This window comes from Passer domesticus, chromosome 14 (assembly GCF_036417665.1).
Source record: "Passer domesticus isolate bPasDom1 chromosome 14, bPasDom1.hap1, whole genome shotgun sequence".
Classification (NCBI taxonomy): domain Eukaryota; kingdom Metazoa; phylum Chordata; class Aves; order Passeriformes; family Passeridae; genus Passer; species Passer domesticus.
In genome coordinates this window covers 11,963,940-11,991,215 of record NC_087487.1, presented here as the reverse complement: position 1 = coordinate 11,991,215, position 27,276 = coordinate 11,963,940, and the positions used below count along the sequence as shown (strand labels likewise).

The following is a 27,276-nucleotide window of genomic DNA, read 5'->3' as shown; positions in this document are numbered from 1 at the left end:
TGTGACTGAAGTTTGTATTTTTCTAAGAGTAGATAGCAGAAACGTTGTATATGGGTTTAAAAATTCTATATAAATTAAATCCCAAAACAAATTCAGACACATTTTTACAAACTTTTTTGGGTTTGGCATCATAAAAGACTCTTTAGAGGCAGCCTTTTAAGAATCTGCAAAAGCAAAGTAACTCTTTTCATGTTTTGTCTGAACCAGGCAGCCATTTTCTACAACCTTGAATTTCCATACAATCAAAAACATCTTTGCAAGGGTGCAAATGCTTGCTCCAAGAGTACATAACACAGAAGTCCAAGCAGGTTTAATTGATTTTTAGAAATAGCCTTTAGGCACTTGGAATGACTGAAGTGAAACCTAGGCTGCCATCTTAAAAAGAAGCCTGCAACACTGGAGAGATTTTTGGATTTACTTTTTGCTGCTGGCAGTGAAACCTTGTGAGTGACAGGGCAGAGCTCAGCAAGTGCTCCCTGCCATGCCCTGCCATCCTCCTGCCCCTGGGATGGAGGAAGGCTGCAGGAGGAAGGCTCTGGGGCTGTGACCATCTCTGCACTGTCCCCTCCAGAGAAGAGCTGGAGTGATTATGTTCCAGAAGGAAGGCTCTGGGGCTGGGACCAGCTCTGCACTGTCCCCTCCAGAGAAGAGCCAACAGCACACGTGGGAGGGCAGTCCTGGCACGGCCTCAGCAAGGCTGTGGAGGTGGCACAGGTCCCCAAACTCCTCAGAAGGGACAAGGCAAGCCACAGCAGGCTGGGACTCCACAAGTATAAACCAGAACCTCTCACAGCAGGCTGGGAAGGAACTTCTTGTGTGAGCCTTTGCCTGTGTTCCCTTTGCCTGGAAGGCTCACACTCAGCTGGCCCAGCACTGCTGGCACTGCTATTTATACACCCTGCTTGGAAAAAAACCACTTGAAAGTGCCTCTGCTATAAGGTCTTACTTGTAAAAAAAACCCTAAGCAATTCTGCATCTGTGAAACCTTCCAAAAATTGCTTTCCTCAGTGTGGAAGCCGGATATATATTTGTTGAATTAGGCTCTTGATTAGGTAGGACACAAAGGGCTTTCTCCCCCTGCAATACTTCCTGCCCAACAACAGAGTTCCCCCTGCTAACCCTGTGAACATTTCGTAGGGAACATTATTTTTTTGTTATTTTTATTTATTTCCACCAAGATTTAATTCCACTGTAGAAATTAATTCCACTGAGCCCTTTTCTTCCCCATTCCCCCGCTCCCATTTTAATTTCAGGGTTTTTTTCAGGCCAAATTTCTTCCCACTTACTTGGTCTGGTCTTTTCATTAAAAAAAGTTCTTCCAATGACCCCCAATCATTTGCCCTTCCTGTCCATTCTTGGTTTTGCCAAAACTGTTAGTTCACAACAGGAAACCAATAGCTTGTGCTATCAGGAGACATTTCCTTCACAGCACAAAATGTCTGAATAATAATTTCAAGAAAGGCTTCACCCATTTCCTGTGAGTGGAGGGAAGTTTGCCTATCCCAGTCCCTCAGAGCTCTTTGTTTCCATCCCTTCATGATGTAATGCTTTCTACATACATTCAGTGCTGCCCTTACCAGCACTGAATTCAATGTCCTGTGTAAAGTTTTGATACAGCTCTTCAGCAATAAAACATGTTAACATTTACAAATAATAAAAAGTTAAGCTCTAGTTTATACTTGTGGAGTCTCTTTCAAAAAACAAACACAACTTTTGGTGTCTGGAAAATAGCTATAATGAAAACACAGAGGCTAAATACAGTCTGGTTTATAAAATGTGTTACTTGCAGGCTATTTAGCACTACAGCTCTAACTACTGAGTATCCTCCCAGCAGGTAGGAGAGCCCACCTGGGATAATTTACAGAAATAATGCAGATAGATAAACTTAATCATCAATTAAGCACTGCTTAGTTTCATCCCTATATAACAAAACAGGCTTTGACCAAATAGTGAAGAGTGACTGATATTTTAAAGTGATATTATACATCAAAGCCTTATTATAAGGGCAATGCTAACTTGCAAAAAGGGAATATCAAGCAATACATGTTAGCTCTTCAGTGCTGAAATATTTAGGATGCATATTTTTCAGCAACAAGTGTGTCAAGCTATTCTTTATCTAAAAAAGTAGACATAGAAAATGCTATATGGGAGCTATTTTTTCCCATTGAGCCCTACTATGGTGCTCCTAAACTTATCTTTGTTAAATTATGCAAACTGGAATCAGACTATATATTTAAGTTTCTACTTTGTTTTTTTTAAACAAGCTTTATAAGGACTTGCAATTATGATTTTTTGTTACATCATATGATTTATTTTCCACTGTTGGAGAAAGCAAGAAAGCTTAAAAGGAGAATTTGTCAAAGAGTTTGAGAATCTTAAAAATAGCTCATGTCACACTTGTTTTTATAGCGGAGTCTTAATTACAGCATTTTCTGTCACACAAAAACCATAATAAATCTCCCCATTATTCTGAAGACAATAAAATTTTTATTACATTTGTGTCCTTTCTGTCATTTGAAATGTTCAAGTCAACATGCAATTCTACATCTCTTATTCTAATTCAGTTGTTCCCAACAGAAGACTGAACTGTTTGTTTTCATCCCTTCCTTAACCAGCACTGCCTGCACATCCTGCTGCCTGTCTCCTCAGCTGGGATGCTGCAGGAGGCAGGCACCTTCCTCCTCACAGATTCTAGTCATGTCTGTGTTAGGTAAATAAACTGATTTAACACCTCTGCACAAAGAGCTGTGTTTAAGAGCAGCAGCTTTGTGTTTCAATGTCTCTTGCTTGAAAGGCTGGAATGTAATTTTCTTGCTGCGGACTGGCAGAACCTTTGCATTTTGTATTTTCCAGTTCATTTCCAAAAGTGCATTTGTCAGTTATGGACCCTGGCAGCAGATTTCACCCACCCTGACCACCTTCAGCCCTCACTTTCCCCATCAGTGACTGTAAGATGAAAGACACTGTGATTTTCTTTGTATTTGTTTCAGAGGTACTATAAAGATGAATTCTGTTTCATTTCACTTTGGGGCAGAGGAAAGCGTTTCCCTCTCAATGTCTGGGACAGATCAGAAAAGTGTTTCTGAAGGAAAAAACATTCTGTAAGATATAGTTCAGTCCTTTATCCATTGTTCAACCTTAAATATGACTATCTTGTTGCAAACCTCCCTTGAGGGTGATACCTCAAGACTATTGCTGCATTTTGCTCTTCTTTCTTTCCCTTCCCAATTTTGAATCCCTTTTCATCAGGCCCTTAAAGTATGACATTAAATTACCTTTAATTGTGCCTTAAAACCTCAAGTGGTTGTTCATTCAGCAGTTTGTAAGGCCAGATCTGGAAACCCTTTCTTTGTTCTGGCCATCTGCCTCCAAAGCAGAGTAGCAGGTGAGCTGGGGAAAAAGCAATGCAAACACCACTGCCCAAAGACTCCAGCTCCTGTAAGACTGGACATGCTGAATGTGTCTAACTGTGCCTAACAGCAAGAAAAGCTAATGGCAGTGTTATTCTGTTAACTGTTAGAAAAATACCAATGCCAAGGTATAACCATGCATACTTAACAAAAAATCAGGCCAATCATGAGAGAAAGCTTCCTGTCAATCCCAAGTTTTAATACTACAGAAAGGTCTTTTATAGCAACTGTGGGAACACAATGTCCTTTTCAGCTTGTAAAACTACATTTGCAAAGCTCTCTGAAAAATGTCTGTGGGCAATACCACAAACTGTCAAGAAGTGACATCTTTCTTCCTATTATTAACTTGTATAATACTGTATGTACTCAAGTAAACTTCACTAAAAATCCAACATGAATGGGAGTTTGTGCAGAGTATTTTTGTTTTGCAGTGGAATCCATCACAGAACTCTGTACATCCATCAAAACACATGAGAAAATGAATGCTTAATCCTAATTCTCTAGTTGGTGAGCTGAGATTTGAAATAACTAGGCTGCTTGATAAAGGCTGCACAGAGAAAGATGCAGCTCACAGTCTGTTAGCCACTACAGGGGCTGCAACTGCACAGGCCAGCTTTTGGGACACATCACACAGAGCTAGTGTGCAGAAGGTCCTAGAATTCTCTACAGAATACATATCAAAAGGGTCAGAGCTGTCTAGTGCCCTCACTGCAGCTGCAGTGATGCTGTCTGACATGGCTGCAGGGAAGGGAGCAGAGGTTCAGAACAACCCCAGCAAGCCAGGAGCTGGGAATGATCAAATGTCCCTGCTAAACTCACAGAGCTACAGAAGGAGCTAATAGTTGACATTTTAACACTGGAATTTTCAGGCAAGTGAAATAATAATTTTATCAGAATAGTGATATCAACATTGTCTCATATATAAATCTTGGCTTAAAAACCCTGGTAGACAACAGAGCAGTCATGGAAACTAGATACCTTTAAAATCCATGTCCCTTAAATAGGTTAAATCCCTCTAACACCTTTCATGGCAACATTTCTTCTGCTTGGACCTTAGGCTCTCATTATGTTTGACATTTTATTTCCACTATTGAGTTGTCTTTTCCTTGTTTTCGCTCACTCACGGGGCATACTGGCCAGCCTACAAAAAAAGTAATTTCAATGTTTTAAACTAGACTAATATATTTAGACTGTATCCTCTCTGACACAGAGGACTGTAATGCAGCCAGCTGTTCATTGTTACTATGTTAAATAAAGTAGAACTCCCTTGTGGTATTCCATATGCTAACAAATGATGTAATGAAATTCTGGTCATGTGAAAATTCTATCATTATACCACCCAGCATCCCCCATGAGCATTCAGAGGCAAACAGACTTCCCTGAAAAGCACCATTAACACATCCTTTTTACAATACAGAACTGCAATTGGTTTAACCTGATGTGCTGCTTGTTTTCTGTTGCTACATGCCCCAGTAGTACAAGTACACTTTTCTCTGTATTGGTCAAAAGGTGCACAAGACAAAGACAGAAAACTTTGTTAGCATGATGTTAACTTTGTTAACTTCTGTAAACACAGGGTGTGAGGAGCTGATTGCAAGAAATGTGATCTACAAGTGGCAGGTGGGACTGCTCAGGTGGGCAAAGATAGAGAAGGAGAGAGAGAAAGCCATGCAGGGAGAGAAGGAAGGTGTACCCTCTAAGAGACCTTGGTGAAGTCACTTGAACAAGTTTGTTCTTTCTCCATCCCTGCCTCCCTCTCTCCCTGTCTCAATAAATGTACCATTTCAGTGCTCTGGTTTCTAACACAAGCCCACACACGGTTGTAGGATCACAGCTAAAGAAATCAAGAAATGCTGAGTGGGAGTGAGACCAAATGCCAACTGTTAAAGTTTTACATCAACACTGAAACCACTTTCATAGAGCTGTGCCTGAAAGTGTGAAAAAAGAAGCAAGGATAAGAATGAAGGAGAGGAAGTAGATGAGCTTTATCTTAGAAAATGTGGCTACAATTTAGAAATAGAAATAGAAACCTCAGTAGAAATTTTAACCTTGATTTAGGTGATTCTGAGTCACCTCTGTGACTTACATGAACCAGGGTGTCAAGAGGTACAGCTCAAATGGGCTGGAGGCAGCTGAGGAAGTAGGAAAGGAGATAAAAGCAAACACAATGTTTTTACCAGGGAAATTTTCAGACACAAGAAACCAAATAATAGCAAAGAAATTTAAACTTTTAGAAGCTGCGGGTGAATGATCAGTTCTTCAAAGTAAAATCAATATGTGGGGTACCATCCAGCCAGTCACATGCTGCACAGGAGACTTGGTTGTGGCACTGTGTCCCTTAATTCAGCCAATCAGCTACGGAAATGGGGCACTGCAATACAACCCTGAACTCCCTGGAGATGTACAAAGCCACAATTCTGTATTTATACTATATTTGAACCATGTGTCTCTTGCCCTCTTCAGAGCCCACAGAACCCACTTTTGGTGGTCAGCAGATGCTGTGTGGAAAGCAGTGAGGTGCAAAGGGGAAGGTTGTGGGCTAGCACGGAGCTGGGGAAAAAGACTGAGAGCAGCCATTCCCAGTAAGCTCTGGGGCTTCCAGGGCAATCCTGCACAATGCTGGGCTTTTTGATCACCAGAACAGGATCTCTAGAGCAAGAACAGGAGCACTGCATCATACCTGATTGTTGGATGGCAGTCTCTTTTATCAGAAATGAAGATATTGGGAGATCCCCAACTCTTCCCATTGCATGACAATAATTCAGCACTGCTAGCAACAGTGAGGGCTGATTTCTCTGGTGGGAAGGAATGAGTTTGTGAGTTTGTCAAAAGGAAAGGCAAAAATAACCTGAAGCATTTACAGAGCCAAAAAAGTGTGAAATGAGAAGAAATCCTGAGCATGTATGAAGACAGCACAGCTTTGTGCCTCACAAGGCAGAAGTGTTTGAGAGTTACCTCCATCCTCCTGCAGCAAGCAGTGGGGCTGTACAGCCCAGAGTGTGGCCACACAGAAATATCAGCACATGACAATTAGCCTTATGCAAAGCCACTGGCACAGCTGCTCAGGCTCTGGAGGACACTTGCTTGTAGCCCAAACAGGTATCTCTACTGAGCAATGCAGACATACCCCAGGAGCCACTATAAACAGGTTAAAGCAGCCTGGATGCATCTCTGACAGCACTGGGATATGTTTCTTTCCATGATTCACAAAGGACAGGCAGGAACAATAAGTCAGGAAACACGAGTCCCACATAAGCTTGGCCTGATTAAGGTTTTCAGAGGAGGGATAAAGTCTCATCTGCGCTTGAGCCTGGCTAGGCTGCAGTTTTGTCTTGGTGTTTATCTGTTCTTTCCTAGATAATTCAAGGCTAAAATGTCAGCAGGCTTTCACTAGCAAGGATGGGGAGGAGGAAGAACACCATATGGCACTTCCCAAACGTGCTCACATGCCTTTCACATGTTTACATTTCTTGACCGTGGTCTGAGTCTAACCACAAGGTAACCTTGAACCTTGAAAACTAAATACAGCCCTGCCAGTACAGCTGGAACAGGTGAGAGAGCCAGGTAACACTGAGAGAGCTTAATCCATAGTCTTGAGAAAAGAAAGAAAAAAAATTACTCCTCAAAATCTGTGCTGCTAGAGCCACCCTTCTTGCTACACTGACAACTTTTTATTCTGGAAATAGCAGTGCAGTATGTTCACCACCACATTTCATGGACCTGAATGAAAAATCCAACAGTTTTATTGCCTAAATAGTGCACAGAATAAGGACACCTTAAGGACAGAGACAGATTGCTGACTCACCCACCCTTGCTTCCAGCTGAGCAATAGCCTTGGGGAACTGTGCAGCAGAAAAGCCATTGTACAGATCTGCTCCTACTTGTGTTCTGCCTGAAGAAAATTGATAAATACTCCCTTCCTGGACCCTGGATGGTGTTTGTGAGCAGGGCTAAAGCTGTGCAGCTCCCACAGAGCCCCAGGAGAGTTGCTGACCCACCTGTAGCACCTGGGGGAATACTGTGCTTGAATTCCCTCCAGGGGATACAACTGTGGGGCTGTGGGCTGTGATCCAGGCTCTGAGCCTTCCTGAAGCAGTTTTATTCCTGCAACATGGTTAGTGATGTAAATGAATTGGCTGTGAAACACCAATAAAACAATTCTTAATTCTTAACATGGCCTCAGACTGTTGAATCATAAAATACGTGTTATATAATATTTATTTTCTTTTAAAATTAATTTTAAAAAAAACCCAAATAAACAAAACCCATCTCCCCACTTCCTCTGGAAGACAGATGATATTTTGTGAAGTATTTTAGCAGAAGACACAGATTATTGTATTTATTGGTGACATCATAAAGAATTAAAGTAAAAAAGAGAAAAAATAAAGCTATTACAAAGAGGTCAAATTCCAGCTATTTGTCTGGAGTAAGGTTCAGTTTTGAAGTATTTTTTCAAAAGGGATTTTATAGTTACAATTTATAATGAGGTTAATTTGATACTGAATATGCTAATCATTGGTTTGATACCCTTGACACCACAGATGTATTGTTTCTCTTGGTGTGATAATGTTATTTATCATCTTTCTTTTGCTACTCTGTCAAAAGAATAATTTCGATTTCAGTCAGAGGCTCTGACTTTCATATTCATGGAAGATTTTGCTGTTCCATTATCTTAACCCTGGAAAAAAAAACATCTCTGGATGAATCACAACAATTGGAGTTGGTAAGGATGGAAAATAGGATGCTGCCTTCTGAACAGTATCCATTCAGGATTGCTGTGCATAGGCTGGGAGTCTTTCCAGAGAGCATGAATTCCACCTCATCTAAGTTGTTGGTCAGTTTATTTGGGGTTTTTTAATTACTTATTTTTTCTGTGAATTTTCTGTTATTGATAGAACAACTCTCAGGAAGTAATGAGTTTAAACGTTTTCAGAATTTGCAGGTTTTCATCCCCTGACTTTGAAGCCCATATGAATTCTGCAAGGCAAAAAGAAGTGAAAATAATGGTTTGCCTTCCACCTGTAGGCCACTGAGCTGAATCATGCTGAGTGTTCAGCAGCATACTCGAGTGGTGCTTACACCTTCAAACATTTCCTAACTTAGAGTTGTTAACAACATCCAAACTCCTCTTCTGTCCAGCCCTACACAGCCCAAGTCCTCCAGCAGAGCTTAAAAAGAGTGAGAATGGAGAGAGCAGCAGCCCTAGCACAGATGTTTACTATTCAATTAATTAACTCTGTCAGTGTTAGTCACTGCACATCCAACTCAGGGAATGGAAACATGCAGGGGGGACAATACAACAGAAAAAAAACCCACTAAAAAATGAACCCATTTCAGTATGAATTGGGCAGAAAATAAAATGAAGATTTCAATCCAAAACCTGTGTGCTCTGCCCACAACTCAAAACTGACAAAACCACCCTGCAATATTGTGGTTTCCATGTTTGTTCTGCAACCCAACACACACAGAGGCATTGCCATGGAGCAAGTCCTGTGAGCACTGAGGGTGAACAGTCCTCCTTCCCTCCTTGGTGTATGTTCCTTCCTGCAAGGCTTCACCACTGCACAATTTCCCTCTTTTCTCATTCCTGCCCAACTCACAGGAACCTGTGACCACCCATGAATTAGCCTTCATCCCTTCCACCCACCCCTTTTCAGAGGCCTGGTGAAACACATGGGTGTACATGGAGGAACTGCTTTCCTCTTGGGTGTTTCACTGTCTGGACCAAAGTGTTCTGAGCTGCTGCTTCTTAATCTGTGAGAAAATAGTTAATGCAATACAATGGCTACCTCCACCTTAAAGCCTGTGTTTTCCAAAACCACAAACTGATTTCATGGCAGCCAAATTTCCTATTTTTAATATATATATATATATATATATATATATATATATATATATATATATATATATATATATATATATATATGTGTGTGTGTGTGTATATTTATAGATTTATATGTTCATTACAGTATATTTATACTCACTAAATGGATAACTAATGAATCTACTGTTTTATACACAGAACATGTTGGTGTAGGCCAGTTTGGATGCAGGATAGAGTTGCATACAGAACTCCATTAATTTTGTTGAGAGGAAAAAACATCAAAAACATCTCTGCTGCATAGTTAAACACACTTCTGAACTCTGCCTAACCAATTACTTTTGTACATTGGCTTGAAAGTACAGCTGCAAGCTGTACAAAGGAAATGACGACAGGATATAAAGGACTAGGGAATATTCAATATTTACTAAACAAAGATCTTACTTTGAGCATGTGTTCAGTCATACCATAAGTATTTGACAGAAACAGCTCTCTGTGCCTGGATAGTTCAGACAGTCATTGCTGTCATTTTGCAGTGCACATACAATAACTCACTTTGCATTAAAGGTACGTGCAATAGCTGACATTGTCCTCCCTCCTTAAGTTATGAATTCAAGCCAGATAGGCTCTGGCAAGCCAAAAGGCACTGATAAATATCAGAACAAAACCTGGAACCCTGAAAGACCATGAACATTTTGAGAAATTAATTTTTTACCTTAGTTGTTCAAAGGAACTCTCTTCAAAGGAAGAATTTCCAAGCTCTGACTTGAAGACAGGTTAAAATCACACAAAGTTGTTGAAAGGGATTTTACGACTTTATCTGACTTCTTGGGTGACTAGAGAGCAGTTCAGAACATTTTTAATATTACCAGATGAGAGTTGTTCCTTTAACACAATGTGTTACGTCTTCTCCTTGGGAACTGAAGAAAAGGGCTATTGTAAAACATGATTATTTATGAACTGTGTTATGGTGTTTGCCAGATGACTGTGCAAGGGGCCCCCGTCTAATCAGGCTGTACAGAGCTTAGGCACTGCAGTGACAGCCTGCCACATTTTGGGAGCCTTTAGTCTGCAGAGGCAACAGAGGCAAAAGGCTGGAGCTGATCACCCTGCTGGAGATGGCCAACAGTGATTAAATACTTGTCCAGCTTCAGAGACTGAGATCTGCCATAAAGCAGGAAACAAGCTCAGATCTCCTGAGGCCCATGGCAGCACCCCTGATGTGCTGTGACTCCCAGTTAACTCATGGCTGATTAATGATAATTAGGATTTCAGTTAGGAGGGATCATCCATCTCCTCTGCCCTTCACATTTTCTAGGACTGCTTAAGTGGTCACATTTTACTGGCACTCTTTTTTGTAGAAATTATTTTTGAGGTCCAGGTATTGAAGCATCTGCAGACATCTTGGTTCACAAAAGATGATAAAAGACGTGACAGAAAACCCATGACTCCCTGCCACTCATCTGAGCCACTGTAAGCAAGCAGCAATCCCAGTTCTGATAAGATTTATATGAAAAGACCTTTGATTTGTCAGCTATAAATTTGGGAAAACTGTGATCTTTTTGCAGTAGTCCTTGACAAGAATAAGGGCTATAGTCTAAGCATAAATTATTTGCTAACTCCTTCAAAGTAGACTCTGTTGGAGGGGGGGATGCTCTGGTGGTCCCACATTTATGATGGACTTGCAGATTTTCTGCTCTCATTTTATCAGGATCCTCTGCCATCATTGCATTTCCTGAATTTTCTCGTTATTGATTTACCTTTTTCTCAGGTGCTGCTTATGCAGCAATTTAAGCAAAGTGTTAAGTAAACTGGATCAGTGTAAAAGTAGTTTTTTCTTTCTTCTTAGCTGCTAACATGGGTATGAGACTAAAGACAATCAGAGAGACAAAAGAATAGTGGCAAGTCTAGCTTTTTGCACCTTGTTCTCCTTTTACCTTCACAGTTCAGTAGTGAACTCTGAAAGAGATCTCCCTGTTCAAGTAAAGCCTGCAGCAAAGACAGCAGTTAAGTTTTACACCCCTGCACTTCCCATTCATTCCAGAAACACTACAGCCTTCTCTGAGTTGGTTGCAGATTTTCCTTCCTCCCCCACTCCCGCCCAACTGGAAGCTGCTGGAGCAAAAAGTTGTAATATTTCGTTTCCTTGCAAGTTTTTTAGTGCTGCTTTTCTCTGGAAGGGGTTTGATCTTTTCCTGCTTTGATTAGAAGATGACCCAGATGGGAAAGCACAGTTATTTTGTGCTATCAGCAGAATTATAATTTGTTCAAGTTGACAACCCACTAGATTCTCTCTAGGTGAGGATTTATTGTAGGAGGCCTTAAGGTATAGAAAGCAACAAAAATAGCTGTACAGCATGTGGCTAGCAAGCCTTACCAGAGTCATTTGCTTCAGGTGTTCTTGACATTTCTGTGCAAGGAGCCCAATCACTGCTCTGCAGTTAACTTTCTCTTTTATGATCTCGTTTTTCCTTCTAGCTGTGAAAAGGAAAGAGTTTTGCTTAATCCTACCAGCTTGTTCCAAAGTCAGGGGCCACTACATTCAGTATTGAACAGCACAACAACATGTCAGGAAAAATAAATGAAATGGCTTTGTGGTGTCAGTTTGGGAAGAAATGAGATGAAATATTTTTTCCATGTGTTGAATGAGCCCAGACAAAATCTGTCTAGATACGAGACTCACTGCAACCTGCTTGTAGCATTTTTGGAGGAATGACCAGTCTATTTTATGGCAGACACTCAACCATGCTACACACTCTGAAAAATACTCCCTTTTCTCAGAATAAAATTCCTTCATAGTTAGATAAAACAGAGTGGAAGTTATTTGGTAGACACTTCTGGAATAGCAGAACACATTAGCTGTGATTCTATACAGCACTCATATTTTTTTTCTTCATTTCTAACTTCTCTTGAATTGGAACTAAATGAATAAATCCCAATAAAAGGAGAATTCAAAAAATTAAGTGCTTGTTCCAGGTGACCTCATATGTTGGAGAGCAAGTTCTGGGTAACTGTGGGTTACTGGAAGTCTATTCTGGCTGGAAATATATGTGATTTTTTTTTCTAGGATGAAGCTAGCTTAGCTTCTGCTAAGCTGATTCCAGGTAAATACTTATTATTTAAGCCTTAAATTTTCAGTTCACAGAAAGTTCAGATTGTTACTCTCTAATTAGAAACATCAAAACCGAACCACAAATACACAACAAAAACCCCAACACTCCCCCCAAACAACAAGAACACACACATACAAAAGAGCACCTTAAAACCAAATGACTACGAAGTGCAAGTTATACCAGGGAGGATGAAATGTGTAAAATGTGTAAAATGTGTCTTTTTTCTGTCTTTGACCTTCCCATGTTCTCGTGGATTTCATTTACTATTAAAGCACTATCAAAGAGGAACAACAGCATTTTCTGTAACTTGCAGCCAGTAAGTCTCATTTTAATCACTGAAAATATCACATTGCCCAGCTTAAGGACAGCAAATTGAGCACAAAGAAGAAACTTTCTGGATAAACTTTATATGCAGAGTCTCACTGTGTCCTTGGGGACAAAACCAATATTTTAAAGAATTTTTTAACTGCCAAGAATTCTTGATTTTTCATTCACAGCTTCTAAAATATAAGTAAATTAACACTCATAAAACTGCTTATTCCATGGCTACATTCTGCATGCTAGAAAGACTGTTTATTCACAGCAATTACTAAAAGCACCACCCATTCTCGCTGTATCTCTCAGCCACAATCACTGGTGTCAGATGTGTTTTTACTAACGAGACTGTGGAACTGGTAAGCAGAGAGCTTTCCCACCCTTCCCTTCTCCCAGGCATTTGACAAGCTGCAGTTTCAGGGTGGCCACACCCTGCTTGTTATTGTTAAATTCAAATATTAAAGGTGGGTTCTTTTATATTTTTCCTTAGCCTTTCACCTCTGTTTAAAATAGAGTGCATTCAGGGGACATCTGTGTTACTGGCAACACCATCACATGAAGGAGCTTTCTATAAATAGCATCACTACTAAATAAACAGCTGAAGCACAGCACTCAGCAGCACAGTGAAGTCAGGATTGTATTGTTTATTCTTAGTAGATCTGATGGCTGATGAATAAAGCATACATTTGTTTTCATTTTGAAATAATATGGTGAAAGTGCAAATAAAATTGAAAAGTAAGAGTCACAATATGCATTGCCAAAATTTCTAAATTTCTTAGGACACACTGGCAAAATGACTGATATCTGCATTCAAAAAAGGCTCCTGAATTTTTACACTCACAGTGTTTAGAGGTCATTTTTGAAAGTGTCATTTCTCATCTCTCTTATTTCTGTGTTTTTCAGCTGTAAAATGGGGTTAATAACACTTAACTAGTTCTCAAAAGTATTATGATGGTGAAAATATTCAAGTGAGTAAAATGCATTAAGTTTCTCGTCTGAATGAGTCACAAGAATACAGAAATTATTTCAATTTGAGATGTTTGGCATGTGAAGGAGCAAGGTAAATACCAAATCATTTTCTCCTGTTCTCACAACTGAAAAAATCACAAACTTCATAAAACAGAGACCAGACATTCAAAGAGCTATGGAAAAATCTATCCAAATATACATTGAGAGCTTTATGTAGACATACCTCACACCAGTCCTAAATTTTTCTGTTAAGGATTGTTCAAGGACTTGTCAAATCTGTGATTTGCTGGTGAAATTCACTAAATTACTTGCTATCTAAATTACTACTTTCAAATACACTAACTAGGTAAACCAAATTTGGTTGTTTATGCTTTCCAAAGTAGACCCAAAATACTGAGCAGTTTTCTTAACTTTTTCTTTCCAAATCACTCAACATCTCTTAGAATAAATTCACACAGAAAAGCCTAAGAAAGAATAATCAGGAATGAATAAAGAACAAAACAAGAAATATCTTTTTGCCACCATGTAGATACATTACTTGCCCATACCCTATAGTACCATGTGCAGCTCTGGTTGCTCTTCTTCTGAATCAATCATTGGGAATAATGCCATGTGTCATTACATGGAAGTGATATTTGTATTATTTTTCAGGACTGATTGACTAAGATCTTAGGTATTTTTATTGAGATGCAGCATTAAAATATTGAATGCTGAAATCAATAAGGTTGGAGGAATAAAATTGCCAAGTAAAACAAATCAGAATTAAATGTACATTTCCACTGCAGAGCTCCCATGAGTTGGTATATGAGCCTTAGGAGAGGAGTAGGCAGGTTGGGTCTCACAGAGACTTGTTTTCTTTGGCTGGCAAACAGCTAATAATTTTTTAACTTGGCTCTTGTTTCATATATCACATTCTATGTGACTGCCCTCATGTTCCCCTCTTTCAAGTATTCTGAGTTTCCTTCATATCGAGCAAGGTCTTCTAATTCAACATCAGTTTTTCACCTAGAATAAGAAGGCAATCTGCTGTGTAGTATATTAAAGGGAAACCAAATATTTTTGGTGACAACTCAACACCTAAGGGCTCAAGCTGACCTTACACTAATGATTGTTATCCTATCCTGTATTCCCCAAGCCATATGGATTTTTGATTACAGTGCAACCACAGACTTGCATAATAGGCCAGTCACTACAGTAAAACACCAGTAATGACACAATCAGAAGTGTAATTTGTGCTGCTCAGCCATCAGTTAGAATCTATAGGGAGCTGCAGTGCCCCAGGGGAGAAGGGTGAGGCAGACACTGTCACTTCCAGAGCAGCCTCACAGGACTGAGCACAGCAAAGCTTGCACCCTCTCTTTTAAGTTAAGCTGATTGACTGTCAGCTTGTTCTCTGGCATGAATGCAAGAACAGATTAAGAGGCACTCAGCAAAATAACCCTTCAGGAGCAAAATTTGATGGGTTACCTCAGGCTGGGAGTACAGCTCCAGCTGTGATTGACTTTTGCAAACTTCTCTGGGGTGCTGGACTGTGGTGAGAAGCTGGTTCTCCTTACCTTCTCCCAGAACTGGGCATTTTTCAGCCTGCCAGTCTTCTGAGGAACTTCAGTGGGGTAAATCTGCAGTGCCAGCTGTGAAAAGAAGGTGACAATTATTTTACAATTTGCTTTTCCAATTACAACTACCCTCTGATTCTTCTGAGCCCCTGCTTTGCTGGCCCTGGGCACCTGTACCCATTCAGGCTGAGGACAGCTCACTGTCCTAAGAAGAGCACTGCTCCCTTGGGAGCTCATTTGTTCAGACCCACAGCATTATTTTCTAAATTTCACTCCTGATAGCCACCCACTCAATAAAAATCAACACATCTACCCCAAAAATTCCCAATTCATTTGTGAAATGTCTTTACCACTCCATCCAGGTTTCACATGGTATTTCAGTGGCTGACCTGCATTTACAGGCCATGTCTTAATAGCTTTGCACCTACCACTCCTATGATTAAAAACAGTAATATGGCTGTAACTATGTCATATAAGCAGCCTGATTAGATAAGAAAAAACACTGTGGATGTAGAAAACATAAACCATATTTCAATTACAGCTACGTGTGTGTTCCAAGGCACATGCTGAAATACCTCAGATACATCCTGGCTAAATAGGCTAACACTCCTGGACTGTTGGGTAACCAAGAGATTCCACAACATTTCTTGAGATACATTATGAAGTGTAAGGCTTTAGTCAATGGTATCACATGAGAACAAAGAAGAATATGGGCAACACTTAAAAAAAATCAGCATTTCAGTTTTAGGAGAAATTCACTAAGTTACACATTTCATGAATGAAGAACTGTCATGATTTACAAGTATACAGTAGAAATCAAGATATTTAAAAGAGCAATTTTAACTTCTCAAACTATATTTAGTGTTCATAAAGATTGCTACAGTTATGGACCTGTTTCTCCCATCAGTTGAATTCATATTACTTTCAAACAATGGCCCCCTTTTCTTAGTTTTAATAATCCTGGGTTTCTACTAACTGAACTTCCATTGAAACAGAGCAGTCTCTAAAAACTAGACTGGCACAGATAGTTATTTGCATTAAAATTTTCATTTTCCCACTTTGCTTCTTTACACAGAGACTTCTCTTAATTAATTTTTTATTTCTCTTGATTTATTTTTTATTTGCAGGCTATGCCTGCATTTTCATTGATTTTATTTTGTTGGGTTTTTTTTCTCTTAATCTCTCTGAAATGTAATGAAAACATGCTGCATTAGAAGGATACTTGAAATAACATAACAGGATTGTTAATCTCAAACATAAACACATGACTTTTTCTACAGTTATTTGATACCTCCTTCTTTTCTAAAAAAAATCCTTTAAAAAATCATACAGAGTACCTACGAGTGGCTGTCTCTGTCAGCCAGTAGCTTTATTTTAAATTGTAATGTCTGAAAACTCGACAATAGAATTACCTGGTTGTGTATATACAGAATGGTCATTCATCAGTTAATTTATTTAATCATACACACACAAAACCACACACATATTTTATGATTGTTAACTGCTTGTTAACTGCATATAACTGCTGCTACAGTGTCATGCCAACAAAAATTAATGTCAAAAAATTCAGTTGACAAGCTTAGAATCTTCACACAGTTTTCTTTAGCACAATGTACAGATGTTTCAGCAAGTTCTTCAGGCCAAGTGCACCTTGATGGTGGGAATTAGATGTTCAGTGCACTGTTCAGGAGGCTGACTGCACAACCTGCATTCATAAAGAACAGTATTGGTGCTTTTTCACAGCATTTTGAGGGTTTCTATGTTAAAGTAATAAAATGCAGTTTTTGTTGTGGAGCAAGAACAAAATATTCTACTCTGCATATATTTATATTTCTTGACTAAAGATAACAAAGTCAGATCAATATTCAACTACTCTCCTTTTACAATGTCAGAATTTTATGTCTGACTTTAAGAGAGGTTGCCCGAACTCTTACAGATCTGATTCCATACAGGAAACATAAAAATTGCAAGAGGAATCAAATGATTGCTTGACAGGGCAGTCAGGTCACAAAACCAAAATGCAACAGGAGAACCTTGCCCTTAACAGCACTCCCAGGTCAGTCAGGCTGCAATCACACTTAGCATCAGAGGAAAAGTGCACTGATGACAACATTATGCTCAGGACAAAATTATTTAACCTACTTATACAAGTCTGTATTTGACACTCTGTTCTAGCAGAGAGCACATTAATCATGTGTATCTGACACCATTCATGAAGATTCTCAGTTGACATCTATTACCAGTGCATTACATTTACTTTATGGCTTACTACAACTTGGAAAGGAGTAAACTGCCTTTGCTGATGTTATGCAGCTATTTCTGCAGTTTTACTTTTGGATTGACCCCAAAACTTTCACAGCAGCAAATCCCAAAATACTTACAATCAAGTACTAGCTCATCTGGGAACTACTGAAAAACATTATTTCAAATAAAAGCACACAGAGCTCAGCTAATGTTTGTCAGTCTATCAAAATCAAACAAAAAAGAACTCTCAGAAGAATGACATAACAGTAGTTTCAATATTAAACATCACAGCCCATCTGGTTTTGTTACCTCTTTTGTTTCTAATACAAGAAAAGGCAAACTCACTGTACCATACCTAAAAAGCCTCTTTTCTCTCCCATCTAAATCCAACAGCAGGTGAATGGGGTTTTTGGACTGTGTGAGAGATGAGCAGAGAGGAAGTGAAAGCAGCCACAGCCTCATTCACCAACCTCACTATGGGAATGGACAAGAGCCACTTCTTCTTAAACAAGGTGATTCCCTCAGAAAATCTGGCATCTCACAGCTGACCTGCAGGCAGCCAAGTTAAACACCTGCATGCCAGACAAAACCAGCTGTCTGTCCATCTCTGCCAGCCACCTGCTCAGTATACCTGCTCCAGTGGGCTCAGATCTTTTGGCAAATACCCAGTCCAAACACAAGGTTGTTTGGTGTTTTCCTTCCTTTTCCCTGCTTTTCCTTAGGACTTTAATTTTCAAAGCATCCATTGATTAACTACACTGATACAACTACCTTTACTATCACCAGCAGCTGAACATCACCTCCATTTCAGTTGATGACTGTGGAGATATAGGTAACACACACACTAAATGAGTGACTATTAAATTTCTGTTGCATTCATTCTGTTGCCTTCATAGACACATAAACACTGTGTTACTCAAGCTTATGACAAAAAAATTAAAAATGAAGGGTAAGATTATGTTTTGACACAGTTAATTTATCTAAGGATTCAAGAAGGGATTCTCTAAGGGAAACAGAAATTTCTTTTGGCTGTCCAGCACTTAAAAATAGGTTAGCTACTATGGAGCATACACAAATTTAACATACAGACACAGAATGGATAGAAAAAAGGGATTGTATGGGTGTAGGACTCAGGAAGGAAAAAATATTTAAGTTGCCTTTCATTTCATCTTTGGCAGCTCCACAGTTACACACACAGCTGCTATTAACAGTATCAGTCCGAATTTGTGTCAAGGGAAGAAATGCCACCCCACCCTCCCTTCTCAGCACAGAGGTTCTCACTCAAATCCATCCTCACAGAATGAAATTTTCACAACTATTAATAAGATATAGGTGAGTTTGCTGTTTTCATGTGTAACAGGGGCTGCAGAAAACCCTCACCAAACTCCCACAAAACCAAACTTTGCAAGCAGTCTCTGCTATCAGGCCTGAACATGGTATTCCATTCGTTCTAAACAACAGGATTTATTCTTCCCTTCCTTACCCACTTTCTCCTTAGTTTCCAGGTTAGTTGCTCCATCTGTTTTGGAAAGCATTTTGACATCTGACAGGATGAAGGGTGTCACTTAGAAAGACTAATTATAATATATAAAGTCTAACTATAATAATTTTAACCTCTTTTATCTCTCATCCTGCTCACTCCTGTGTTAGTATTTTGAAGGAGGAGGACATGTTAAGTTTGTACAGAAAGTGTGCTGTGTCTGAAGAGGAATGACTGTGCATTCACCTTTGGAAAGTTCCCAACAGCATTGCTCTTTATTTGCTGGGTGCTGGGAAGCTTCTCCACACAGTGAGCTCTTGGTTCACTCTTTTTTCACATGGACTATCTGTCTATTTTCAAGCTGGTAGAGCTGAACGGGTGCTACACAGGATGTGCCTGATCAGGGAGGCTAATACAAACCAGCAGGACACTTCCAGCATTGTGCTCATTCCCTTTATATGATGTCACCCTACTGCTGTCCAGGGAGGGGGGGAGGTGAATGGATTGACAACTTACTGTTCTAAAATTTATAGGTAAATTACCTAAACTAATTGAAAATTCTTAATTTCAGTATATTTTCCTATGAAAAACACTTTAAAAGAGGTAAGACAGAACTTTCTCACTCCTTTCCTAGCTTGGAATCACTTGCTGTAAGGTTTGTGGGTATCCATGAACTACAATTTAAAAATGGAAGTACACTTTTAAGTAAGGTGATGTCAAAAAGATTTTGGAAGTGAATTATGATATTGCTTAATTCTACAGTACCTGCAGTGTCTTCCTCTGGCTCCTCCTCTCTCCAAGAATGCCCTACTAAAAAGTGTCACCTTAGGTCCTGGAAGAGACAATGTTTCATGGCTACTTACAACCAACCCTGCTCATAAAAACACTGTATAAATTTCATGTTCAGGCTGGTTCTAAATGCTGATGGTTTAGCAGCTGCACAACACATCAGTGTGGAAAGGCATCAGCCGTTCCCATGTGACCTGTGCCCCAAGTATCAAAATCTATGATGAATTTTATATTCCTTTATGGCTATCTAACCATGGATATAGAATCCTTTGTTTTCTTCCTTTTATTATTGTTGGTGGTTTTTTTAATTAAAATACTTGTGGTTTAAAACATATTAATATACTTTATAGGAAATTATTTTTCTTAGTGGTACAGAACTGCATTGCTTGCTTAACTATGGACTGATCACATTGAATTTGAGCTGGCAGAACTCCTAACAGTAAGGTGCTTCTGGGAAGTTCTGATGCCTTTTACTACATCCAAGCCAGAGGTAAAAAAAATGAACTATTTTCAATTTGGACTCAAAAGCAAAACTATGTTTTTGAATTCACATCGATTATCAAAAATATGGGATGGAAAATGGTTCAGAGTAGGAGGCTACATCTCAAGCTCCTTTCTATTTTTAAGTTGTGTTTGCCCTATTTGCTGCTGTCAGAATGGCAAGAACTCAAACAGAATATTCACATCAAGGTCACAGTTCACCCCTCTAACTACTGATTTGTGTGAGGGAACGCAAAGAATTTAATACAAGCTGCAAATTGTTCCATTTCCCTTAATTATTTTCCCTGTGTCAGATACAGTTCTTTGGTGGGTGTTTGTTTTTGCAACCATAGTGATGAGATATATTTGCTGGCTGCAGTCAAAATAATTCCAAACATTTATCTACTGGCAGCATTTTTTATCCCGAAAATCCAGACATTTGCCTGCTTTACACCCAAAGGGTAGGAATTTGGAAGCTATACTCCCAAAATAACTCTTACATTATTTTTAAAAATCAGAGCAAGAGTTTTGAGGTTATTTCATATATTCCCACAAAAAATCATGGCCACTGCTCACACCAGCACAGAGCTGCATCCGTTTGAATTTTTCTTACTCCTTTCTTGAGAAAAATCCCCAGATGATCTCATTTAAATCATAAATATAAATATTCTTCAGAGCAACTTCCCTTATAACATGTGTGCAATAAATCACTTTTCCCACAGTGCTGCTCTGCTACTACTCCTCTTGGTGGGAAAATCTCACAGTATATGATTTGACAAACTGCTGACAAAGCCAGCTTCATTTCAGAACCATAGAGGAATCAAACGCTCACCAGGAGATCGTAGTTAACAGGCAGAAGTGTATTTAAAAGCATGTGTGTACATGCATATAAATACACATTGGCTAGTTGACTTCACTGACCTTGCATGCAAGCAATGATTTTGACAGATCCATACTGGTGACAGCTCTGAAGAACAGGGTTTAACCCCCTGTGATTAGTTTGGAGGCTCCTATTACAGTTTTTGCTGGAGTATTGAGTGCTAGCAGGATAGTGACCTTTTCAGCTGCTGAAGTCAAAATCCATAAAGGACTGTGAATTGGAGCCTTCAGCAACTGCTGCTCACAGGACAGTAAAAACTGAATTTTACGGCTGCTTGTTCTGCTAACCCAGGCTGGGTGTCTCAGGGCAAGAACACTGCCCAGCTGCCACCCCTCCCACTGGCCTGACAGCATCTAGGAGAACAGGCCGAGAGCTGCAGGCAGGAGTCTCTTTAGTTATGCCAGCATGAATTGGCAGAGTTTGGGATTCCAAGCACGTAGTCACATGAGCAGGCCTTATTCTCAGAGCTGGAATAGCCCCATTGATTCAGTGTATCCAAAGCAATTGGATTATGAAACAAAAGTAAATTCTGTCCTCCTGTTTTCTTTACATCACTTCCTCTTTGCATGTGCTACCTTCATTTCTGTTTTCAAAAAGAGACCATGGGTGCAATATAACTATGCTTAGAGTGTAATCAGCCAGTTAATAGTGCTGAGAAGCTGTGGGCTGTGGAGAGCTGAATATGCTGGTAAAAAAGGAAGGAGATACTTGATTTGGGAAAACATCAGTGGTTAATACTGTTTCAAGTAATTCTGGGCAAGTACCCATCTATTTGAACTCAAAAATTGTCACAGAGCAGTGGTTATTTTGCCAACACTTTCCAGGAGGTGCTCTAAGACATTATTGGAAGTAGCAGATGACTAAAGATTCAAATGTTTTCTCAAATTACAAAATGACATTGACTGCTGAAAGGTAACTAAGACATAATCTTCCTTGCATAACCTGGAATCAGCAAAATACTCCTTGTCTCTGGCACACAGTTTGAATACAAACCAAGGGAAGAGATGATTTCAGGTTCCCTGACTGAAGTCATGCTTTCCAACATATTCACTTTCTGTCATGAAGAAAGTGCTGCACAATGACTCTAAAGAAGCCTTTGTGCAGGACTGAGTGTAACAGTACAGCACTGTGGGAGTAATTTGTTTCCTTTTCATTAATGAAGACATGAAGTAGTGATCACTGACTTTTCATCATTTCTGTTAGAGGTGGCATCTTCTGTCCCCAATTTGAGCAGGAGTTGAGATGACAGTCAGAGCAGTTGACGTCCTCTAGGATGGGTGTTGCTAGAGAATATTATTGTTTAAAAATAGTTTCTAAACAAAATGTTGTAGGAGGATAAAAGTTCAGTTGAAGTTGGGCAGTGGCCAGCCTGGGTTCACGGAGTAATTGCTAATTGTGCAAGCTCTGCCCAATGCTCTGTTTACCAAGGATGTTTTGCCCATTTTAGCAGAGGTGGGGCTCATTTCCTTAACAGACACAGAACAGAGCTGCAGTCTGCTCTGTATCCTGCTTGACAGAGCATGCTCAGATCCTTAGGCATTCATAAAATGTAAAAGTAACTTCTCCCTCTCCCTACTAAATAGTGAGCTCACATAAAAGGATCAGGATGTCTCTCACATTCAATATTTACCTTTTCCTGCTTGTATATTTCAGAAACATTCATAGTCAAGTTCAAATCAGTGCTTGTCCCAGTTAATCCTTGCTGTCAGAATGGTTTAAATGCAGCATTCCCAGTATTCCATTTTGGTCATCAGGGCATGAACAGCAATCTAAGAAACTGAATGCACAGTCCCTGCCTTGAGTTTGTTCAGTAACTTCTCACAATTACCAGCAGTACAGCAACACATGTGGTTGCTGACATGAGCAAACCTCAGTCCTGACTGCAGTCAGAGGAAAGCTAAAATTTATTTAGTACCAAAACTTGCTGTGGATAACAAGCTCAATAGTGGATATTAGTGCATTCATAGAAGTGATTTACCTCAAATAACAGCCAGCAGCTGCAAAACCACAGAGTATAAAGGCATCAGTTTTTTTGTTAATGAGCTCTTGTCTCCTTCATTATAAAATTAACCCAAGCCCGAATCAAATAAAGAAGTTTTTAAAATAACCTAAAACTTAAAGCATGTGGTATGTAATTGAAGGAATGGTTTTAGAATGCTCAAAAGTCTCTGCCAAGCATTCAGAAACTACAGCCACAACACTTCTGTAAATCAATGCCAGGTCAGAGGATTATAATTATAATTTGCTATGATTATTCTTCTCATGCCACATTACACTGGTAATTGCTGCTGCAGCTGCAGTTAGGGCACCCACTTGTACCTTCTTATGTTGTAAACACCACATTCTTAGAATTTTTTCAGATGTTGAGGTATTTATATAGCCCCATGCTAAATCAAACACACTTGAACAAGTATCCTGAGCCTGTTGCATGGAACTGGGTAGGCAGTGGATGGCCCACGTGGAGCTGCATAGCTGCATTACACGTAATGGTGCTGCAGTTAATTATGTCTGCAACAGCAGTCTTAACTCTGGATTCCTCAGCCTTAGCCAAGTTACACCTAGAACATAGAGAACCTTGTATGCCTCTGTTTGTTTAACAGCAGTGTGATCCACATACCTCACCCTTATAAACAAGGAGAAAAGAGTTGGGTGTGTGAGTCTTTCACTTTTAACAATGACACGGCGCTGGAGAAGGCAACAGATACCAAATAAAGCAATTCCTCGCACCCTGTCCCAAATCTGAGTCATAGCCCTTGGGACCTCAGGACCTCTGAATAGTATTTCCTTTGCCTGTTGTCTTTAGCTTGTTAGCACACCCATCTGACTGAAGGAGACTGCTACTGATTGTGTACCACCTCCAACAGTAAGTCAGGGTGGGTCCTGGGGGGAAGGATGTTTGAAGTGCTTTGGAACAGAAAGCCTGCAGCCAGAACTTTAAGGAATATTGTTCCCCAGGGTTTAAACTCACTGAACTGCATGTCAGTGCTTGAGAATGCAGCGTACCCGCTGAACAGAGAGGACATCCAATGGGGCAAAATTTGTAGAAAATCAGAAAAAAAAATCCTACCTTCCAGGAAAAGTTGCATTCTCAGAATTGATATTCACAGCTTTCAGTATAGCCATGGCAAGTTCTATTTACAAAAGGCAACATGATTTGTGTTTCAGCCAGAATCACTGCACATACTGATATTACACTTTTGTTTCCATTCTTTTCTATTCCTGCATGTTGCAGCCCCACAATTCCCTACAGCAGGGCTTGGCTGCCATACTTTGCAAGATTTCATGGACAGTGAAAACTACATGCTTATTATAAAATACTTCAGTGCTTCTGGTTTGTGTTGGAATTATCAAGACTACTCATATTAGATCCACAGGGGGCTTCTGTGCTACTGCCCAAAAAACATCTGACTTACTGCAAATGCACTCTGTGTCTGCTCTGAAACTGTAACATGGACATATCTGGAATCTCCAAACTGCACAGTGTCTCTGCCTAAGCTACTGAACATCCATAAATCCTGGACAAATGTAGAAACCGCACAAATTCCTCCAACAAAGAAATTTCCAGATGGCAAAAGAAGATATGCACAAGGAAATCAGACCAATCAGACCTTAATTCAGAGATGCCTTTGCTTTCCCTTGTCAAGAAGGATGTGTGCACACAGTCTCCCCTTTTTCTATTCCAGTCTTCTGATCCTTCAGTGCAGAAGTCAGTGTTTCAAAGGTATCATGTGACACACAAAAATGCCATTTTAGTTGAAAAGTCCTTACCTAATTAGCTTAGCAAGTATTAAAAAAGAATGTTTGCTATAAATAGGGCAAACAAGAAGCACACACAAAGATCTCTCCATGTTCTTCCACTGCCTACTGCTTTTCCTTTAACAATGAAGTATTTTCTAGTAACCTAAATAAATGCTTCTATTTACCTTCTCAGATAAATCAGGGCTGTACTTCATGGTGTAGTTTCACAATAACCTGAGAAAAACAAAAAACCAAAAAAGGGTAAGATTTTTTTTCCGTTCTCTTTTATGCCATTCCTCCCTTCTTTGTTGTTGTCCCACTTGCCCAAACCACAGCACTAATCACCTATTTTCATTCATCAATTCCACTTATTAACTCAAAAAAATCCTGTTCTTTTCCTGCAGGGTGAACAGGTTAAAGTGGACTCTCTCAAGGGCTAGATAACACACAGAAAGTGCTGGCTGTGTTAGCTGGGAGCAAAAGAACAAGATTATCCTTTCAGCAGTGGTAAACTACTAGATCAGCTCACCTTGTCTCCTGAAACCACAGGCTTGGAGGTTGAGTTTGCCTCAACACCTGGAGCCCCGCAGATAATCCACTAAACCCGGCGTCTTTGCTGGGCAAAAACGTGCTCAGCCAACAGGATTGTGCTGCTCTCTGCACCCAGAGAGCTCACCAGCAACCCAGGGCTCCCTGTTCTGCCACTGAAGGAGGAGAACTCCTCCATAGCGCCTCTTGTCCAGAGCTCCAGACACGGCTGCATTTACAGCACAAGCATCAGTGGGGACTGCTCTGTTGGGAGATATATGAAGGGAAAAGGAGAAAGAGAGAAGGAACTGAATGAGAAACCAAGTGCATTTACTATTCTCTGCTTGCTTTCTTTGTTATTCACACACTTTCCCAGACCAGAGGTTAATTCCTTTTGCATGCTAACAAAATTTGATTTAATTGAAGTGTTTTGTTTTTTGTTTTTTTTTACACATGGAGTCACATTTGGTGAGGTAAATCCTTTCAGATGTCAGAATCTCTTGTATTTTAGTTAAATGGAAAGCAAAACTGTCTCCCAAAACTTTGTTGAAATTAAAATATATGGAAATAGAGATTTTCTTTCAGCAGAATTTAGGGGGGAAATCTGCTTTGGACCATAGCCATGTAATATATTGGTACAAAATAAGATCCAGTTTATTACAAAATGTTGGAGCAAGTTTTAGTACCTCTAATGTCACTTTAGAAGTATCACAGTATAAACTTGTGGTTCGTGCAGAAACATCAGTTACACTAGTATACATTGCTGACTGCCTTATTTCTGAAGCTTATAATTTCTAAAATTATGTTCCATAATTAAACCAAACAATTCTATAATATAAGAGCATTACTTTAATGAAAACCAGTTATGTATCAGTCTTCAGCTTAATTTGCTCTTCACAGACTCCAGAAATAAAGGGATTAACTGTTGCAAATCCTCCCGGTACTTTACATTTAATCACAAGCAGTTTATGATAATTTATTCCACATGTCTGATGCAACTGAAAAAAATTTGCAAATAAAGCTTGCTGATGCCTGCAGGAAGTGAGCTTTCATTCTGTTCTAATATTAGCAGCAGCCTGCACCAGTGCAAGATGGAGCACTCCCTCCATACCCCCAGTGCTCTCAGCCATCATTTTATGCACACACAGAACCAATGAGTGTTTGACAGTGATTGGGCTGAGGAGCATCTGCCACATCAGCACTGAAAGACTATCAAGAACTGAAAAAGAAACTTTACTGACGTTTAAATCCAATGGTACAAGAATGTCAGAATCAATTTCCTGCTTTTTTCATAATTGAAATAAGGTCTCAAAGTGAAAAAATACTTTTAATTATGGCATATGTTTTCCTGTCTTGATATTGCACATAGTGCAATTATAGTGCATCCCCATAGTGATGGTTTGTTTTTCCCTTTTATTTAAATCTGCTAGATGCTTGAAAATCATAACTTCCTTCTTATACCAGGATGCTGCAAGAGAGGAATTGCTTTTATTGTACTGTCACTGATTACTGGCCAAAGTACCCCTGGTATAGCATCCAGGGGCTCACAGCTCCTGCTGAATTTCAGGGCAGTGAGATCCTCTGGACTCACTAGCTCTATCCTGACTCTGGATGAGGCCAGGGCACCTGGCTCTCCCTCAATTTACAGTTCAGAATGAACCAGGAAACCTACTATTGGCACACACAACTTCTAATTTGGGAAAAGAAAATACTGTCTGGCAAGCTTTGCAAGGCTGCTGACCCTGGGCTGCTGGAACAAGGCAAATCACCCTGCTCTGTGCTGCATCCTGAGCTAATCAGTCCTTCCTCGGCTTGCACAAATCCTTTCAAACTGGTCTGTGTGAAGAGGAATCTGTGTAAAAGATCCACCACTTCTCTCATCATTTTATATTCAGCTTTAGGTGTTATAATTTTGGCATTTGATGTAATTATTTTCTGGGCTTTTGAACTCCC

The 27,276-nt window shown here is 39.7% G+C and overlaps 1 long non-coding RNA gene across 2 annotated transcripts in view; it reads right to left on the bottom strand.

The window, feature by feature from the left end:
- Positions 1-27,276, bottom strand: part of LOC135280939 (uncharacterized) — a 54,542-nt gene that overhangs the window by 15,578 nt on the left and 11,688 nt on the right. Inside the window, exons 3-7 of one of the 2 annotated variants that reach the window (XR_010347739.1) lie at positions 25,325-25,587; positions 24,981-25,029; positions 15,185-15,259; positions 11,609-11,709; positions 4,389-4,551 (exon numbers count right to left, since the gene is read on the bottom strand). This is a non-coding gene — a long non-coding RNA (uncharacterized LOC135280939). The remainder of the gene's footprint in view (positions 1-4,388; positions 4,552-11,608; positions 11,710-15,184; positions 15,260-24,980; positions 25,030-25,324; positions 25,588-27,276) is intronic. The other variant, XR_010347738.1, reaches the window with a different exon arrangement.